At 38.8% G+C, this 20,105-nt stretch overlaps 1 protein-coding gene across 5 annotated transcripts in view; it reads left to right on the plus strand.

Annotated features, from left to right (window-relative positions):
- HIVEP2 (HIVEP zinc finger 2) overlaps positions 1 to 20,105 on the plus strand; it is a 149,368-nt gene that overhangs the window by 57,284 nt on the left and 71,979 nt on the right. For 4 of the 5 annotated variants that reach the window (XM_067293630.1, XM_067293633.1, XM_067293631.1 and 1 more), the window contains one exon: positions 12,044 to 12,105. The gene's annotated coding sequence lies outside the window, so the exon portion shown is untranslated. Of the gene's footprint in view, positions 1 to 12,043; positions 12,106 to 14,649; positions 14,669 to 20,105 lie in introns of those variants that run through there. The other variant, XM_067293635.1, reaches the window with a different exon arrangement.

Below are 20,105 nucleotides of genomic sequence, written 5' to 3' on the forward strand. Positions count from 1 at the left end.
GTATTTTTGTTGAACTTCAGATCCTGGTCTCCTTTCTATGGTTGATACAGACCTATAGGGTCTGTACAGCTCTAACTAAATTCATAGAGACAGAAAACTGGGGCCAGCCTCTGCCTAATACATCTGAGCGAGAAGGAAGAAAAGACACTTTAACTCTGCTTTCCACAGAGCTTCCCCATCTCTTCAGTCCTCTGGTAGCCACTGGGGCCCCTGGAGCTGAGCTGGCAAAGGTGCCAAGGAGCTGCCCTGCCAGCCCGAGGCCACTGGTGGGATGGGGCTGCTTTTCCCATCCTCAGCCCTGAGATGCCTCGGCTCTTCCTGTGAGGCCAGAAACCACGCTGAATTTCCCTATAACCAGGGAATCTCTGCTTCAGGGTTTAGACATCGTTTTATTTGCCTGCACTGTCGTACTATAACAGGAGCCTGGGATACACTTTAGTGTTCCTGCCTCCAAGTGTTTATGACCAGGAAGACTGAGCAGTGCTCCAGGAATATCCTTGTCACTACTATAATATGATTTGATGATGTGGGCATGCACCTTAATCATACCTGATAAACCTTCCTTGGAGAAGGATTTAAACGAGAGAGGATGGGAACATGGTGTGTAGGAATAGAGAATGCATTTCTTCAATAGATGGCAGTGTAAAAGAAGATGTAAGCTTTCTCCTGTCTCAGTTTCTCAGACTTGGGTAAAGACAAGACTGAGATCCTAAACTGTGATTTTTGAAACTGTTTAATCCATGACAGATTAATTTGAGGTTAATTTCAGAATAGATGACAAAATGTAATGTATGGGTTTCTCATATAAGCTATTTAAAGTCTCTTGACAAAGGAATTATAATAACTTTCTTAACAGGTGAGAGACTTTGTGCATTTCATGTGAACATTGCAGATTGTATTTTCCTATCGAATTAGCAAATTTGCTAAAAAGTATATTTAGATATTTGACAGGTTCTTAGTGACGTGGTACCTTGCAGATTTACACCTCCTGTTCTTCATGACACTTGTGTTATTGTGAGAGCTCCTACAATAGAGAGCACTAGAGGATTTGAATGTATTGCCTCCCACGTTTTCTGTAGGAAGTGAATTGCTTTATTCCCGGATGTTGCATTGAGTGGGCACCAATGAAAGGCACAGGAATGATAGGAGGAGAAAGAAGGAGAGACCGTTTGCTTCTGCAGCAAATTGGTTGGGATAATCAGCTAGAGGGCACCAATGAATATTTCTTCTTAGGGCTGTTAAATTAGGCCATGTGGACTGCCAGCATATGTATGCACAGGAGAGAAACGTGCGGGCTTTGTGAAACAGCTGTGCTAAAAAGAATTTGCAGTCTTATTTTTAGTAATCTTATCATAGATGAAGAAAGTGAGGTAGGAGTTAGTAGCCTGGGACATTTCTTTCTCCTGCTTTACAGGGTAAAAGTTATAAAAACTTGAGTGTTTGTTTGGCTAAGCAATGCTTTTCAAAAGTATGTCAGTGAAGTAAGCATCAGACTGGTATAAGTATTTTACTGTACTTAGATTCTAAGTCTGCAATAGAAAGTCATTAGCTTTTAGACTCCTAAGCATCAAAATGACTTCTGAAAATGGGGCCTAGGTGTTAAAATCACTTAAATAAAAAAATAAAGTTGTTAATATTGCCAAAAATGTGTAGTCAATGTTTTGCTGTCAACAGTTTTAGTAGGTCAGTTATATCCTAGTAAGTTTGGGGAGTATGAAGGGTCCTGAAACTATCAAAGGGGCAGGATTATTGTGGGATTATCAGTTGATTCATTAATTTAGAGCATTTTTAGCTAGGTATTAATGCTAAAAAAATCCAATTACTTAGAACTGTAGAACAATTTAGGTTAGAAGGGATCTGTGGGGGTCATTCTATTCCCCTGCTCAAAGCAGGTATGTAGTTCTGCATGTAGTAAATAATTTGCCTTTATAAGGTTTTTAATTTATGTGAGAAAGATTAATTACACAGCTGGTTTTGAGTAGAAGAGAGGCAAGTACCAAGGAGGGGTAAAAATTAAGCCAAGATATTTTACAAATATGATGATTCAAACAGTGTTGAAGTGTCAACGAAAAAACTGTGCCCTACTTCACATGTATGGATATTTTTATTTAAAAGAAATCTTGCTTTTGGGTAGCACAAGAGGTTTTATTTGAGTATTTCTGAATTAATTTTAAATTATTTCCTTCATTGCTGGCTAATATGCTGAATGAATTGGTAAATATGCTGGAAGAACTGGTAAACAGTAAAAGCAAAGGCTATACAGCATTTTATAGCCGGTGGTTCTGTTTAGGCTTAATCCCTATAATGCAGTGTTAAAATTTACAAAACAGCTTGTAATTGCAGTAGCTTATTTAAACCAGCTATTTGTGGTTACGTCTGCTGAGGAAACTTAAACTCCAGCATTCCCCAGCCATCTAATAGCAGCAAATTGACTGCAGGTCTCTTGTAAGAATATCTAAATGTAGGCTGTTGAATAATCCCTTTGGGGGCCCTGTAACTATTTTTGTGCCTGGATATGCGTCATCAGTGGGTATTTTCTCTGGTGACTAGCTTACATCAGTAGGTCTCCTACCATACATTCTACCAGTGAGTGACTTATGATTGATGGGAGTCGCGGCTGCTGTTTAGCTTTTATCCGTGACCTCAAATAATGGACAACAGGAATTTCCAGGCTGTTAAATTCTTTGAATGACTGAAGATACGGGATTGCTGTGCTGATAAATGCAGGTAGTACCGAGCTATTATTCACCGGGGGCCGAGGCTGGGAGGAAGGAGAGGGGGTTCCTTGTCTGGGAGGCAGTAAATCCAGCCCTGCTGCGTAGCAGAAAGGTACGCTTCCCCCAGCGCAAGGAAAGTGGCCACGCTGGAGGACTGCCGAGCATGATGCTCTGACTAACTCCTCGTAGCTCTCGAGTGATACGTGTCTGACTGTAGCGGTGTCATTTAAATGTATTTAATTAGCTAATCTTTATGGCAGTCTGTCAGTCTTGTTTTATTCCAGGGATACGTGCAGTTTGCAGCTATTTCAAGGGAAGTGCTGTGGAATTTCAGCTTGCAGCACGGTTGGTTTTTTAACCCTTTTTGTTGCTATCCATGAGCAGAGAGCAGATTTATTGGAGTGTTTAATCCAGATGCTATCTGGGTTAAATCCAAAGGTGCAGTAGGCTATGTGGTTTTAAGGTTAAGTTGCACCTGCCACACTGACCCACTGAGCATGTGGTCATAGTTCATTTCCTGAAGTTAAGTACTGCATATTATGCAAATAAGGAATGCAGATAGATAATAAATTATCCCCTTTTTCTCCTTCCACTCTGCCTTTCTGCCCAAATCTGACATGTGAAATGAGGTTGCACCACAAGTATGAGATTTTCGTGAGTGTTATCTGTGATGAATTTAGCAGCTTGCGTCAGCCCAATTGTGAGGCACTTTTTCATTTCTTCTTTTTCTTCTGTTTTTCCTGTCTCTTCCGGGCTCACTCCCTTTGATACAGCTGTGATAGAAAATACAAGATCAGCTCTTTATGAACTCTAGCTCAGAAGTCTCTCAAGTCCTTCTCCTGGCAACCAGGGAATAAAAATGAAAGACATGGATGTCAGGGTGAGTGTGGATATAAAGAATCTGGAAGGGGTTGGATTAGAACTTTGCAGCTTGTTGATTAAAAGAAGTCCTTAATGCTGTTTATCACACGACATTGTTTGGCTGGGGGAGGATAGCAGCAGCTGGATCAAAATTCTTCTTCATCACTTCTTCCTACTGGCAGGTGGCCCTCTCTGCATAGTCTGTGGTTTCAAAGTCTCACACTGGTCTTAATGCCTACTATTGTTTTTCACTCAGGTGAAAACAAAGTGGTTTTTGTACAGAATGTTGAGACTTGAAAACTTTCAGAGGAAAAATATGAGCTTCATTTTCACTTCTCGGTGTATCTCCTTCTCCAAATGTACTAGCCCAAAGGTCTTAATTAATGAATGAAACCAGACTTCCTGTATGAGTTAGTTAACTGAAGTCTTTATTTTTTGACACAGTGCTTTTATAAAGCTGCTTTCAATAGCAATGCATGTGCTGTTGTAGTATGGATGCCCTCACTTTGTAGGATATAGGTTATGTGTACCTTTCCATCCCTTGCAGACAGATGCTTGATACAACATAAGCACTGAGTCTGAATCAGGTTTCCTGACCTCCTCTCTAACTAATTGAGTATTGGTTAAGAATTGCATTCAGCACAAATAGTAAGAAGAGAAGTGTCATTTGAAAAGATGCTTGGAAGATCAAGGGAAAGCAGGGAATGAAAAGGTTTTCATTGCACTGTGATTTACGAGTATACTCTTTCTTTGTTTCTATGTAATTTTTTTACAGTCACTTCAATAAGACTTTGTGATTCGTGACAAGCTGATTATATAATTCAAAATCTGTAAAAGGTTAAGCACAAAAAGCTTGATGAGTCTTGAGTCATTTGCAGTGAAATTCACTGAATTCTCCTGGGGTACTGTGCTTAGAAAATGTAAAGCTTGATAATTGCTTGACGTTGTTATACATGCTGTTTGCCACAGCTTTCTAGGAATCATCATGGCCAGCTACACATTAATATCTTTGGGCTAATATTGACCTCAGTATTGTCTTTTTCCCCTTTTTCAGGGGGATTGTATATTAGGGTAGTGATAATATTTTAGGGTACCTTTAGTTTACAGTGTTCATGCAAAAGCTCAGCACCACCAGTGTTCCGGGTAGACTGTATAGGCCTTGAGAATATTTCAGAAAGGGTTGCAGTTTGCTAGGAAGAAGTATTAGCAAATTGCCTGTTTCTGATGCTTAGCACAGGGCAAGGCTAAGGGATGAAGTCCAAGCTGACATGTGGCAGTGTGTGTAGGTAACTCCTGGTGTATTGTGACAAAGGTGTCACTTAGGGGACAAGCAGTGACTGAGGTCCTCATCTTGGGGTGAGCTCATACCAGGTGGCTGCCCATGTCCCTATGCCAACGCCCTGTTGACTTAAGTGACTAAGTGCAGGCACGAAATTCTGCTTGCACAGCTTTAATTGAGGGATGACAACCTCGGTGGCAAAAGCCTTGTTTTTTCCAGAAGAGTCTCTGTCTGTTCAGTAGACACCTTTAAAATCTTCTTGGTCACCTTGGACAGTAGCTAGCCAGATATTTCGTCTCAGTTGTTTAAATACTGAACTGTCCTGAGGAAAGAGTACTGCAGATTTCAGTCGAAGTCAAAATATCCCCTGCTGTACCTTGTAATAAGTCCATAGGCAAACCTCTCCCTCCCCCACCAAAATGTGTTGGTGCTTCAGTGCGCGACTAGTTCCCAGTGGGCATGGGGTTGTAATTACCATACTTTGGAGAGGAAAATGAAACTGAATCTCACACGGTAATATCAGGGGCTTCAATCTGAAATTTTTTGAATGTGTTAGCTGAAGTTAAAGATTAAATACATTTCATATCTCTCCTATTTCTTAAATCTATGACTACATGCTGCGTCCAATTGCTGTAGCGTCTGATGTTTTTTGATAGTCATACTGCACTGACAATCAATCAGTATTTTTATAGTTTTGTATTGTTTCAACAAAATACTCTCTGTGCTTAAATACTCCCGAGAATGAACAGGTACCCCAGGATGAGAAGAACAGCAAAGGTAATACAAAGCCCACCTTTGCCATCACTCTCCCTTCTGACACCACTATTCTGCATGAAGAGAGACTGTACGGAGCAGGCAGTGCTGTGCGGTCATTGACAAAAACATTAACTCAGGTAGAGATATGTTGGTACAATGAGCCATGCATTGTAAAAGTATCCTGAAATATGTGGCAAAGTAGTGATTTCAGCAGTTCAAGAAACACAATATCTTTTGATTGTCTTAATTCAAAATCATCTTATTACAGTCATAAATACTTGATCTGTTGAGATGATCTTTGTGTTTGCCTAAAGCCCCATTGAAATCACTGAGCCAATTCCTTGATACCAGGAAACTCCAGTTTTGATCAGCTTCTTTGAGGAGGGGCTTGGATAGCTTGCTTGATTTGTTTTGGGTTTTGTTCCTTGATTTTTCGGGTATCACGGAGGAAATATGGGTTAGCTGTTACCTCATTTAGACATTATTTTGCCACAGGGAAAAATAAAGAGTTACTCATAAACATTATTGATGTTTATAATAAACAGAGTAATAAGCAAAAAGGAAGAAAAGCAATACAGTGAAATAGTATAATGAAAATACAGCATAGAGAAAAGTTGGAAAAGTGAAAAAAGGAATTATTTGCTATTTTATTTTTGTGGTATTTTCATTTTTTGAATCCAGTTGGTAAGATAAATGAATATTCCATCCTTTTGTTGCTTTTTATGATTTGGTGTGCACAACAGTGTGAATGAATGGACTCAGGTAACGCTCCAAATGCAGTATACCTGTGTGCCATGTGCATGATGGACTTGGTCCTGAAACCTTTGCTCGTCTGCTCAGTGCTTCTTCTTGTGAGAGGTCACAGTGTGAGACAGTAAGACTGTCTGAGATCTAGGACCAGGCTATCAGTAATTTAGTAGTTATGTAAATGTTGTCCTGGAATAGAATTAGTTTGAAAGGAATCTGTCCATTAGTATGAACATGGGGAAGAAGAAAGAATGAAAATAGTGCAAGTTAAGTCTGGATTCTGTGACTTAGATTGAAAGGTACCTCCTTTATGTCCATAGTCTGGCAGCAGCTCCTATAAACTATGGCTACATCTTCTCTTCTTCTTCTGTTTTGTTTCCTGTATACATGTAGCACAGTAATTCCTTCAGGGATTTTTGTCTTGGCAGTATTTCTCTTTAGTGCCACAAAGTGAGCATTTTTCATGTAGGACCTCAAATAGCTCAACAAGTTGTGTACTGCCAGTGATTCAGAACAGAATCTCTGTCCATCTGGTAACAGCCATAAGCAGTTCCTACAAGACTCCTATTTTCAGATCAAAGCAGTATGTGAATCCTGAGATAGGAGTGGGTAAGAGACAGGGTTATTCCAGGTTAAGAGAATGCCAAGGAGATAGTGAGAGAAGAGGGTTTCCTCCAATCCAGGTTGAAATCTTCTAGAGACAGATCCTGGCCCTTTGCAAGGAGATCAGATTGGCTTGGAAACAAGGTGTAAAAGAGGTGAGAAAGAAATGCCACACCCTGACATCCCCAGGAGTCTTGCACAGAAGGTTTGATAATGTCAGGATATCTGACAGTACAGTGCTACACAAAGACCGGTATCATGAAGGTTTTGTGAATCACTAGTAGTGTGAGCCACAATACAAACCACTGGTTGAAGAACTCTCATGAGTTTGCTGAGTACCTGTAGTTTCATGTCATAACTTTATCCCTTTGCAAACTGACCATTAGCAATGAGGATTTTTCAGCAACTTGTCTGGCCTTTCTTTTTCTCAAATACAATTACTATTTGCTACCATGCTAATTAGTGACTAATTTAAAAAAAATAGCAACTACTTTAAAAAATAAAATACCTCGGCTTACTAGGTAGTCATTTTATTTCCACAAAATTATGTCATCATGGCTGCTCCAGGACTGACTCTCCGTAAACACTTACTTATACTTTTATTAAGTGAAGGGAATGTAGGTTTCTGAAAAGGGATTGCCCTGCATGCTGCTTGTGACTGTTCAGGAACAGAGGTGATACAAAATCAGTCCATGAGGTCCTGACATCTGCTATTCCTTTGTGGGTAGATAGGATATCAGCCTTCAGTATGAAACACCTTCCCCCCAAGACTTCCATTGCCATATACAAATGCCAGCCAGAAATCCTAAAGTGGAAGTCTGTAAAGAGATGGAGTTATGACAACTAGGAGACACAAAACTCCTTAATCCCTCTTTGACTAATGTGCAAGGAGAAGTGATAGTTACCAGATTTTCTTAGTGTAACGAAATTACAGAGCATCACGTTAAGTAGAGAAAATAGGAATCATTGGGGTAGATTTCTGAGGAGATCACCATCCTCTGTAAAGCTCAGGGCCACGTTCTGATAAAATACAGCCTTTCCTTCAATTAGTACATTGGTGTTTATTCATACCCTTGAGTCCTGACCAAGAGCTCAATTCTGATTCTGCTGGAAATTTGCCACTGACTACAGAGGGAACAAGACTGTCCCTAAATCAGAAGATCTGTTGCTCTGTTTAATTTAGCCTTTTCTACCTTGATTGCTATTAAATTAGATATCACAGTACTCAAAGCTTCAAAGCCATGATCACCCAAAAGGGAACAGCAGTCTCAAAGAGTTACGACAGAATAAAAAGGTAGAAATGAGCAAAAGGAATATTAGCTTAAATACCAGGAAGAAAAAACGTGGTAAAGGTCTGATCTCCTGAGGGAAACCAGAAGAGCTGATGATTTTGAGTAACTCAAAAGTGACCTCGAGAAAACACTAAAGTATGCTACATAGATTTTTCTTATTTGGGCATGAGATAATCTAATAGACTTTGGCTATTTTCTTTTTGCTTTATGATCGTTTTTTAAAAAGGTCATTTTCTTGCCTGTCCCATTGCAAACCCTCTGTCTACTCCCTGAAAATTTTTGGAACTTTTCACTATGAAGTGATACCTTTATGGAAATGCAACATGGTAGTATTTTAAAGAATCCAAGCAGATTTTTCAAAAGTTTCCCTATGCATGGCCAAATCTTGCCATTGTTGCAGTGTAAAATTCCCATAGTACTTAATGGGACTTTTGCATTAAAATTGTGTGGTATTTATATCTATCTACTCTTCAGAGGCCTGATTGATATCCATGCACTATTCCCAGAGTAGCCTTTTTCCACTTCTTTAAAGCTACAGATTTGGCGTACAGGAAATAATAATCATGCCTATTATATTGTAACTAAAATATTCAGACACATGAATCTTTTTCTTGATGTCCTATAAAAATGTCATTTGTAACTTTATTTTGTTTGTTCTGGTCTGACTGTAATATAAACAAGAGTTTATTAATAAAGTGTTAGCTTTAAGTTGTGGTTCTTTCTTGAGAATGCAAGGTCTAACAAAAAATATTATTGAAATTGCAAGTCAAAAACATGTATTAACCGCAAAATGAATAATGAGTCTGCTTTAATATGGATTTCTTAAAAAGTACATCTTGTAGTTGAACTAAATGTACTTTTTTTTCCACTGCAGCCAGGAAGCCCTCATAGACTTTTGACAGTGCCACCAAAAAATTAATGCTTCAGCTGTTTAAAAGATATCAAAAGCTTGTCTGACAATTGTAATCTCTTCCAGGAATTTCCTTTTCCATTTTCCCTCCCTATAAAAGCTGATAGTAAGATGCTTATGTAGTAGGAATGGAAAGTCAGAGGTGTGTTATAAAGTATTGTGCATTCCCTTCAACCTGTCACTAGATTAGGCACAAAATCTCCGTGTCTGGTCAGAAAATGTGGGCACTGCATTGTTAAGTAGCATTTGCTTTTAACTACTTGCCAAGATAGTGCAGATTTAAATGTTTTCAAAGCCATTTTTGAGTTTTTATGTAATGTGGCAGCAAATTGCAGAGCTGTTGGATATGGCTGGGTAGGAACCTGATGCCTTTGTGGCCCTCAAAATAGTGACCAAGCAAAGAGAAAAAGAAAAGAAAAAAAAAAGAAAGACACTGCACATGTCAACATCAATTGACATAGCAAAACTGAAGTCAAAGGAAAGCCCCACCATCCCTGGTTCTCTCAAATTTCTTTCCTCGGTTTTACACACAACCAAATGTGACAAACTGAAATGAGATACAGCTTGAAATTTTGTTCTGAAGCATATCAAAAAGGCACTGAAACATTGACTCAAAGGTCAGAGTTGTTCCCTTTTCTGTAACAAATTCCCAAGGAAGCTGTTAATACTACTCTGTCTTTTAACGCTAATCCTTAAATGTATTCATTGACATATAATATGAAATATAGAATATTACTGTGGCTATGGTGAGGAGCGGTTTGTTCTTCTCTAATGATAGAAAGGAGATTCCATGTTAACAACAGTGAGATAATTACAGAGGTTGCCAATAAAAAAGCCACTGTGTTTGCAAGGACAGCCATTACATTCAGCAGATGCCAATTAGAGAAATGTCACTTTATGTGTATGATGGGTTATTACTGCACAAACACTTGTACAATTACACAGTGAGTCGAAAGGGCAACTTACCTTCTCCTCACAGTTATTATTTTAAAGCAAACACACACAGCTATCAGGCACACAAATATCAGGCACTTAGGAAGGGGAACAGTAAAGCAATGGGTATTTGAAAGTGCACACTGAAGAGAAAAGGAACCAATGTAACAAGCCTTGGTACTGTGGGAGGTAATTTTTACCGTGTCTTTGCACTACACGAATTAGAAATGTCATCTTTATATAACCGAGAAGCGAACCCTTCCTCCTATCACTTAAATATGGTTAATATGCTGTTGTGTTGTTCTGATACTTGGAAGTGGAAAGAGAATATACAATTTTTAGTTACTTTTCTGCTGAAATGTTTGTATTCCACGTGTCATGCAAGCTAGTTTATATATTCCCTTTTGTTGTTTTGTAAGTGTCTTTGTATTATTAACGTCTTTATGGCTATACTTTGATCTTAGTTTTTATGTAGCATTCTCAGTGACTTCAATAATTGGAGTAAATGGCAGTTCTGCAAGTAATGGGATGCAAGATATGGCCTTGAGTGTTTATAGCTTGCACCTGTTTGCAGGTGTTTTAATTTTTTTTTTTTTTAATATGTTTTGCCTCAAGCTTCATTAGATTCAAATCTAAGGAGGCAGCAGGCTCTGTGGATGAGGTTTTCTGCTGTTTTGGGTGTGTGTAGAATAGCTGTGCTATGTGTGGACTTGGGAACTTCAGGGATATCAGGGCTTTTTTCCTTTATAGTACGGTTGCAAACCGTGCCGTCCCTGGCTTCTCTCTGGCTCGTAGGGAAGAAAGCACTTTGGTAGAAATTACTTATAGGCAGTGGCCTGAATCTTTGTTCTCACTTGACCTCATAAGATCAGCTGGCGACTGCAGCGAAGACCTTTGCGGTAACACCCTCCGTGGTGTGTGGGCTGCTGGGTAGAGCGTCCTGCTTCCATATATGCTGAGGTATTTTCATTGACACATTCTTTTCACAGGTTTGAAATCACTGTGGCTTTAAAGTCCCATCTTGCCCTAAAGTGGAAACACTGCGTTATCCGAAGGGCCGGCTAGAACCCAGAATTTACTGGGGCAGGACGGGGTGGCACAAGTTAAACGAAGAGCGTTAGTTTGAAAAATTTTATGAGATCACCGTCCTTCTAAATTGGTTTACACAGATGGCTGCCTGGTTTGTTGCTTTGTCCTTGCTTAATAGTAACTGTTTATGGAAAAATGAATTGCTTTACAGAAGTAGATCCAAAGGCTCATGCTGTTGTTTCCCTCACTGGAGGTCTTCATGTTATTATGGGCATGCAAGGATTTGGCCTGAAACACAGATTAATTGCTAAGTGCGCAGTGAATAATTAACCATTTGACTTGTTCCGAAGCTCTGTAGTCGCTGGGTTAGAAATGATTTCCCAAACTGCTGGAGATGAGAGAAGGTTATCCCTGGTTTCACAATGTCCGTGTTGCTGCCGGTTTGTGTTGTGTGTGTTGTGACATCAGCTGATACCTACACAAGACTGGTCCAGTTTCTCATTCAAACCACTTCCTGGGGTTTTCTCGGGTAATGGCAGTGATTCAGAAGATACCACAGTGCCTCCGAAAGCTGTTTGCTACATGTTGCACTGAGACTGGATGGCTGGGAACAGATGAGGTCCTTAAAAATACCCACTTTTTTGTTTGTTCTGGATTCAAATTTAGATGTGCGTTGCTTGGCTTTCTGCACTTATTTTCTGCTGGCCTATTCATAGACTTGTGGTTTGTGTTTTGGAATATGTATGAATATATATGTATGTGTGTGCAAGGGTAGGAGCTTGAGACTAGCTTCCAGGTAGACACACTGATTTTGGATCCGCAATTGGCCCTAAGTGGTGACCACCAAGAAGTAGAAAGGATTAAAAAAATTATAAAGGATATCAAATCTAAATAACGATACTCTGCACTTTTGCAGGACTGTCTACTTAAGAAGCTCAGAGTGAGTTAGAAACATTGATGAAGCCTCTATTCGGTGAGGTGAGTATTACTGTTATTTTGCAAAACCATAGAAAATGCAAACCATTTGCCCAAGCTCATGCACAGAGCTATTTAAGAACTGTGAACAGAATCCAGAAATATTCTACCACAGTACATATTCTAACTGATCAATACTTATAAATATGTTCTTTTGCCCTCCTATTGAAGCAAGTGATGAATTTTTGCATTCAGTTATCGTTTGAAGTGGTTCTTTTAATTTTCAGCTTCTGACTAATGGAATAAGTGAGTCTCATAGAGACTTTTTCTCTGCGGCCCTCCCTTTCTTATTGTGCAGTTTTATAGATCACATTTTTGGGAGATAATCATCTGTGATAGGGGAGTCAATGGAAGTCAAACACGTCCACTGGATCCAGGCCAGATATAATACGGGGTTCAGAAATGTTTAGTGTGTTTCATTACTTTTTTATTTTAGCATTTCGTCACGGTCAGATGCAGCAGCAGTCTTTTATTAAATCCTTTTCTGAGTGAGACTTGTAACTCATGTTTGCAGACCCATGAGGGCTGGATAATTTGAATAACTGTGAGAAGTGAAACTGAACATTTGTAGGTACATCAACTGCAAGTAGCAAAACTTGTAATTTTGTAACTTGTAGCTTGTAATCCTTGTCATTTTGATAGCCTCTGTCATTACAAGCTACTGCATGCAAAAACTGAGCTCCGTATATGAGGCTGTGCTTTCCCTGTGCGAGAGTAAGTCAGTGGTGGCACCGCTGCATTTCAGCGCTCCGGGTTTCTCGCTGACCCCTGCTCTGAGGCCCCACTTCCAGGGGGCTTGTTTTCAGCAGTGAGCTGGAGACACTGGCTCTTAGACTCTTCCATTATTTACAATGTTTTACCTTTTGGCTTTGTGAGATAAAGCCAGTGGGCTTCTGCCTTCTGCTTCACCCCATCGTCATCCTGGATTTGCTATGGCAAGGAATAAGTCAGAATTGTAGTTTGTTTCTTTGAGGATTTTGCTTTTTCTTTTACACCGGTGTTTGCCTTTAAAAGCCATTTCGAATAAATTACTCTGGCAGTAGGCACCGGCATATATCGATAAAACATGAATTTATGCATGCCAGCATTTATCTATTTTGTGTCTATTCACAAATACATAGAGGAAATGGACTGTAGTTCCATATGGCTCCCCCGGCTGTCAGCTTCTGCTTACCTGTGTGAATAGAAGGGAACAGAGTGCTGGGCCACGAGCTGAAGGTGGGTGTAGCAGAAACATTATATTCAAAATGTTTTTCTCTATGACATTACCGTGGCTCCTCAAGCATCTCTCAGTTCATATGGAAAATGCATTAAAAATATGACACCGTTTAATTCTAGTGTTACCTTCATACTCTTGAAAGGGAATGAAAGTACTCATAGGGCAAGTTACCTGTTTGCAGATTTGATTTCTGGGTAATAAAACCTGTGCAAAAGTTTTTACTACTTAAGAAACTTTTTAGTAGACACATTATGACATTAGACACATTAATAGTATCAATTAGTAATATCATCTTTTTTTTTTTTTTATCTGGAATTGACACTTTGTTGAATTGGAGATGTGGATTGACAAGCCTGCTTGTAATCTGTTAGATACAGCTATGAAAAAGTTGAGATACCTTCACCCTGAGATCTCCATCTTCCAAATATAAGCACCATTTATTTTGCTCAGTTTTAAAGCATTTAAGTTCTGGTTTCACCAATCTATGATGAAATTTTTAATACATCGTTGATTGAAATTATGTGGATCCATTGCTGTAGTGTAATGTGCTGTGAGGTCTTTGGGAGGGAAACCACCCATTTGTTCTGTCTTAGAGCACCCAGAAGGGTGATGCACAAAAGGTGCATGTTTTCCATACTGCTACAATTCAGTGGTGTAACAGCATAGCTATTTGCCTTACTGTGTGTACTGCACTATCAGAAAACCCAAGTCAATAGCTTCACCCCTTTGATTTGAAGAGACTCTTGTACAGGTAGAGGAAGCTTGTAGTAGAAGGCAAAATTATCTTGGGGCAGCTGGTCCTATGCTGTCGAGAGAATTTGGCTCAGGAGTCAAAGACCATCTCAAATCTCATCACTTTCTGCTTCGGATACAGCCTAAACATGACATTTCACGGCACACCCTTCTGCACCCAGAGGAGAGGGCAGAGCAAGGGACACATGGCTGGTGTTAGCGATGCTCCCTACTGCAGTGCCCAAAGGCTCTCTGATACCACAGCCGTTCGTGCAGGGCCTACACAGAAGAGAAAATAAGCTCCTGCTCAGCGTATTTACTGAGTGATGGATGATCCAATTGTCTCTAGAAGTACTTTGTCAAAAGTAAATAAAACCAGTATTTAAACTTGTCTCCCACAAATTGACCAGTCTCTTTCATTTATAGCTTTTACTGCTGCCCTCTGTGTTTCCAAACTGGTAAAATCTCCACAAGTGGAAAGTTAAGCTCTAGTATTAGCTGTTATTAACCAATGATTCCATTATTATATGTGTGGTTTTCATTATTTCAGCTTTTACAGCCACGTGGGTGAGCAGCTAAATGGTTTACTTGTATTGCTGAAACGCTCATCAGCTGGTAAGGAGAGCTGAAATTGTCACAGCTAATTTGGAGATTTCTCTGGAGAGTCTTTCTGGTTTTCTGTGCCTTTAGAAAAAAAAAGTATGGGGCCTCAGTTTTCTGTCCTGTGAGAGCATTAAGTTGTATTGTTAAGCTCAGAGCAGTTAGATCAGTTTTTATAGGTATTTAGGTAGATAAACATACAGAGAATGAGTTAGAGAGGAAAAGAAAACAAGTGCTCATTGGAAGAATATTTAAGCTGCAGAAGGTTCTGAAATACTTTGTTTTTTTTCTAAATTGAAAGAAAATCTTGAAAATTCTCGTACAATAAGACATGTTTCAGAACATTTTAAATGTTGCTTCATTTACATAAAGATATTTTGATGGTGTCAAAGTATTTCAACACGTCTCTTAGGTCTCATTATATTATAAGTCATTGGGTAGTACAACCCAACTGTTAAAATGTTAGTATTGAAGTATCTTGTTTTATCACATGAAGCCTATTATTTTTATGATTTTTTATTTAAACTGTGGACAAAATTTATGTTTTTGTGGAACTTTTCCATTCTGTCAAATCGGTGATTTTTTTTTCAAGAAACCCTTCAGTGTGAAAAGTTTTGATCAGCTATACATATTTTTAAAAAATTTATCAATTCTTACTATATAGTTTCAAATTTAAAAAAAGAAGTGAAATTTGTATTCTTTTACTGTCTTTAAAAATGATTAATCCCTAGAATTACATATTTACGACTGCTATGATTTCAGCACAGATAAGGATGAGTTTTCATTTCTGTGAGAATGTTTACAATCAGCCGGCCTCAGGAATAAAATGCAGTGAATATTTTGTGAATATAGGACTTACACATGCTCAGAGTCGTGAACCACAAGCTTCAAATGTAGGCAGCAGGGAGGAAGGAATTTGTCTGCTCTACAGTAAAAGGAAGTATTTGCTGTGTTATTGTAGTACATGGCCTTTTGCCATCTTTGATAAAGTATTTAAGGGTTGTGCACCCAAAGTCTAGTGCCCTCTTGACCCATCATCAATCATCAGCGGTACGTGAGGTTAGATGAAACGGTAGCTCAAGAGCAGGTCCATTGTTTCAGCCTTGTGCAACTGCTCTGAAAACGGAAACTGCAGACAAAGCGGCTTCTTGTGATTCACTGCATCATTCAGGGGGGCAGTTTCTCTTTTACAGATACCTTTCCTGGCCCTCAGCTGTGCCAGCCGAGGTGGACGGACACGCTAGGAAACTGTGGGGATCAACTTCCTTCTACTCAGCTTTATACTCAGTTTCACTGAGTATGAATGAGACAAGCGTTTGGGGATTTTTTTTTTCTGTATTAAAAAAGAAAACCAGAGACAATTATAACCCAATGCCTTGGTTGTATATTTAAATTTATTTCCCTTTTGACCATTTAGTGCTGTTTATAGAAGGTGCTTAAAACACTGATTTACCCATCATTTTTCCAGCACACGGTGAGTTGCCCAGTCTTTTTTTTTTCTTTTTTTTAATTCTTCTTCTTAAAGCAGTTCTGGTTATAGAGATTTCAGCAACTCCAGTAAGTATGCCAAGAATGTACAGTTATACTTTATACTGCTAAATTAACAGACAGGAATAGTCACACCAAACCAGATTCAGCTCCCAGATGGGAAAGTGTCTCCTCTAGTCCAAATTTTAATGACTTTTTTATGTGAGAAAGTTTCACCAATATAACATACAGTGTGATTTAAAACAAATGCTGTCATCTTTTTTATGTTGGTGACAGGTAACTTGCAGGAAATATTGATGTTTTTCTTTGTTTTCAGTGACCAACTGGGCATTGGAAATATCTGGACTTTTAGATAGGTTAACTCTTCTCTTAATATTTTAAATTATTTACTTAGAAATTACTTAGAAAAGTAGAAATGATAAACTAAAAATGAACTTCTCTTAATATTTTGAATAATTTAAAATCATTTCTACTTTTCTAAGTACTGGTTTGAAGTGAAGAACAGGGTCTGATTCTTATTTCATTTGCTATATATTTATATGAATGTAATCCTATTAGCTTTGTGGATTTAGTTCTAATTTACATTCATGTAAGTGACAGGGGAATTGAGTCCTAGATAACATAACAACAATATCAGAAAAACTAGATTTGATTGTTGCAGTATGTGGTGCTGATGGTATGAGATATTTTCACACACACATTTCTGTCTCTGAATCAGGAAAAGTCTGTGCATGAGTTTATGAAATCTGTGGTCTTTGACAATTTGTCTGCGCCAACTGGAATATTGCAGAAGATTTCCCCCCTGCAAATTCTAACATTGACTTATGTCTTATGATGACTAAGTCTTATGATTTAATGAAAAGAAGGGAAGGCACCTTTCATTTTTACAAACATATGAAGATATACTGAAGTCCATTTGCCTGACTTTTTCTTGGAACCATTTCTAGGTTGAAACCTAGTGATTTCATGAGTGCTAGAAGAAAAAATTAAAAGGAGTGTATAGTCATGTTCAGATGAGAAATACAGAATTTTGTGTGATTGTACTAGACATTGTAAATACCATGTCTCAATCATTATAGGTGCTCAGATACTAGAAAGATACTTTAGATCGGATTACTTTGTGCTGCGCTTCATTTCACAGGTTTTTTTTAGTTTTCAGTGTTCTGTACTATTCTATTCCTGTTTATAAATCTTTTAAGTGTGCACATTAAAAAAGTAATTAAATTGTCATTATAATTTATAGTATGTCTGAAGTCAATCACCTAATTAAACGGAAAGAGCAGAGAGGTAGTAGGTTCATAAGCATTTATTAAGTACTACAGTATTAATTATGCAGGGCTTTTGAACCAAGCAGAAGAGGAAAGAATGAAAACACCAATCTAAAAAGGCTTTCCATTGCTGCCCTTCTCAATTTAATAATATGAGACACCCCCCCTAGTTAGTAATACAACACTAATGCTTTCTTTTTGTTAATTTTTAATGAAATTATGATGGATTTTTTTTAATGACGATCACTTGCAGCATTTTCCTGTAATATTTTTAAAAGAATAATATGTCCCTGTGCAGGGGCCTATAAATATGTGAGTAGAATTGGAAGATACATTTAGATTTATGATTTGGGGTGGATTGTAAAGGAGCAGACTGCCTTGGTCGTGATTTCTCGGCGTGCCAGGAGCGGGGTGGAACGCGTGCCTGACTCACATTGCTGCCCTGGAAAAAGTGCTTGGGGACAGCGAAGAGGGGGCTGAGCAGAGGCAGGGGCAGCCAAAAAGAGGAGGCTCTGGGAGGCAGGGGAAAAGGAGGGCACCTGGGAGCTTGGAGGCGATGCGTAGGGGCACTGTGGTTACAAAGATGTTTGCTCGCTCTTTGCATCCTTACTTGCACCTCCAGTTAAACCAGTGTCATACAGTAAAAATCAGTGGGTACAAGGGTCTGATTCTTACAAGCTGGATGGGTGCAAGCTTCTGACTTGCACCAAAAATGAGGTCAAGAGGAGGTTTTACAGGACGTTGAGTTGTATGTTGTAACATAAGAGATGAAAGTATGTTATATTAATGAGCTTGCGAAACAGGGCAATCTTATCGTGGTTTGTTTGTATTTTGCTGTATCTGATGAAGAGGATGGAGCAGAAGCCTTAAATTTAGAATTTCTTCTTTTACTGGTTTGTTAAAAAAAAAAAACTAGAAACTTATAACGCATCGAAAGCAAAATCTTTTCAGAGTGCATATTTGCTTTCTATGCTGTTCCTGTGGATTTCTTTTTCTCCTTGGTGGTCTTCACGTGTGGATCTTAGATGTGAAAACTTCTCTCTTGTGTAGCAGGGGGTGACCCCGCAGCTCTGGGCTGAGCCGAAGCAGCCCGCTGGCTTTGCGGGGAGAGAGCGCGAGCGAGCATCTGGGCTGCTCCTGGGAGCACTGCAGAGAGCCCAGCATCACCCGCGATCCCTCAACCTGCACTGAGCAGGACACTGCTGGTAGCTGGCTATTCAGATGTGGCCAGTACACAAACAACTGTAATAAACCAGGATGAAGACCAGTTAGGTTTTAAACCAGTTCACTGGAGATGAGACCTTTAACAGATCTTTAGATTAGAGGTCTTTAAAAGGAAGACTGCCAGAAAGCCTTCCATATAAAAAGATGAGGTGTTAAAGATTATATCTACTTATATTGTCATATCAGTTGTACATATTTGGAACCTAGTTGCACAGATATCAGTTTACCTTTGACTATATTAAACAGGAATTCACTGACAACACAGAATTACAACCTAATGCAACATTTGAAAGCTGGGCCTAAGTTATTTGAAAATTGTAGAACCAGTTGAATAGCTCTTTTTCTCGATGAATTTGAGATTGTGTGATTGGAATGTAAATCCCTGCTGAAGGCTGTTTCTTCTCACAGTCTTTAATAGGCTGTACTGAACTGACAACAAAAGGAAAAAAGAAAAGAAAAAATAGACTGAAAAATCAAGAAAATTTACTGCATATAGGTTGAATCTATTCGGCCATGCGCACTGCAGTATTGTGTATTGTTAATTACTTGTGTTGTTTTGTTCAGGGATGCAGGGTTCAGCAGTGGTGTAAGCACCAGTTTAGTTCGAAGCAAACTGTCTCTTTGTTCTACTCATTTGCTTAAACATTGTCCTAAATGCCTTGCTGGAGAGAGACCTGTGATTTGGACTCTTAATCCAATAAAATCAGTAGTTTTGCTACTGTTTCAAAAGATGTAATTGGGATTCCCTTTATAGCAAAGATAACTTTTTACCTGAAATGGAGCAAATCATATTATTGACAGCTGTTGTTCTCAGCACTCATAATAACCCTATAGCTACCAAAACTGTTACCATCACTGCTTCAGGTTAGCACCAGAGCAGCATTATATAAGGGATGCAACTTGTCAGTTGTCTGGAAAAAAATATATATGTATATAAAAATAATTTTGGCCTAACCAAGGTCTCAGATAACATAATACAAGTTGGGTTATATAATTCATTTTATGGTCATTAAGCTGGTCTTCTGAGCTGTGTATTGGAGACTTAACGCTTGTCTGTTTATATCAATCTTTACAGCTATCTCTTTAATATAGAAATTGCTCATGCCATGGTGTTGTTAAGCATGTTTTCAGCTTCTTATGCTGGCAACAGGCAGAGGCAGCCCCAGCAGCAGTGTCCTTTGCTAGCTGTTTGTTGAAACAGCAAAGAAACAAGAAAACCCAAATCTTCCTCTTATTGATTCTGAAAACATCGGATGAGTATTATGTTGTAGATGCAACTGTGGAGTGAACCATGTGGATACCCTCTGCCAATTTCTTTGTCAAAACAGAGCAAAAAAAATTTCTCATATGAGAGCCCCTTCTTTATCACTTTGTTTAGGCATACATGTTCATTGTTAAAATGGATCTGTTTTATGTTACAGGCAAATAAAGTCCCAAATTCTACTTAAATGCACTGAATGAATATAATGTTT

Source organism: Apteryx mantelli, chromosome 3 (genome assembly GCF_036417845.1).
Source record: "Apteryx mantelli isolate bAptMan1 chromosome 3, bAptMan1.hap1, whole genome shotgun sequence".
In the NCBI taxonomy this organism is placed as follows: Eukaryota; Metazoa; Chordata; class Aves; order Apterygiformes; family Apterygidae; genus Apteryx; species Apteryx mantelli.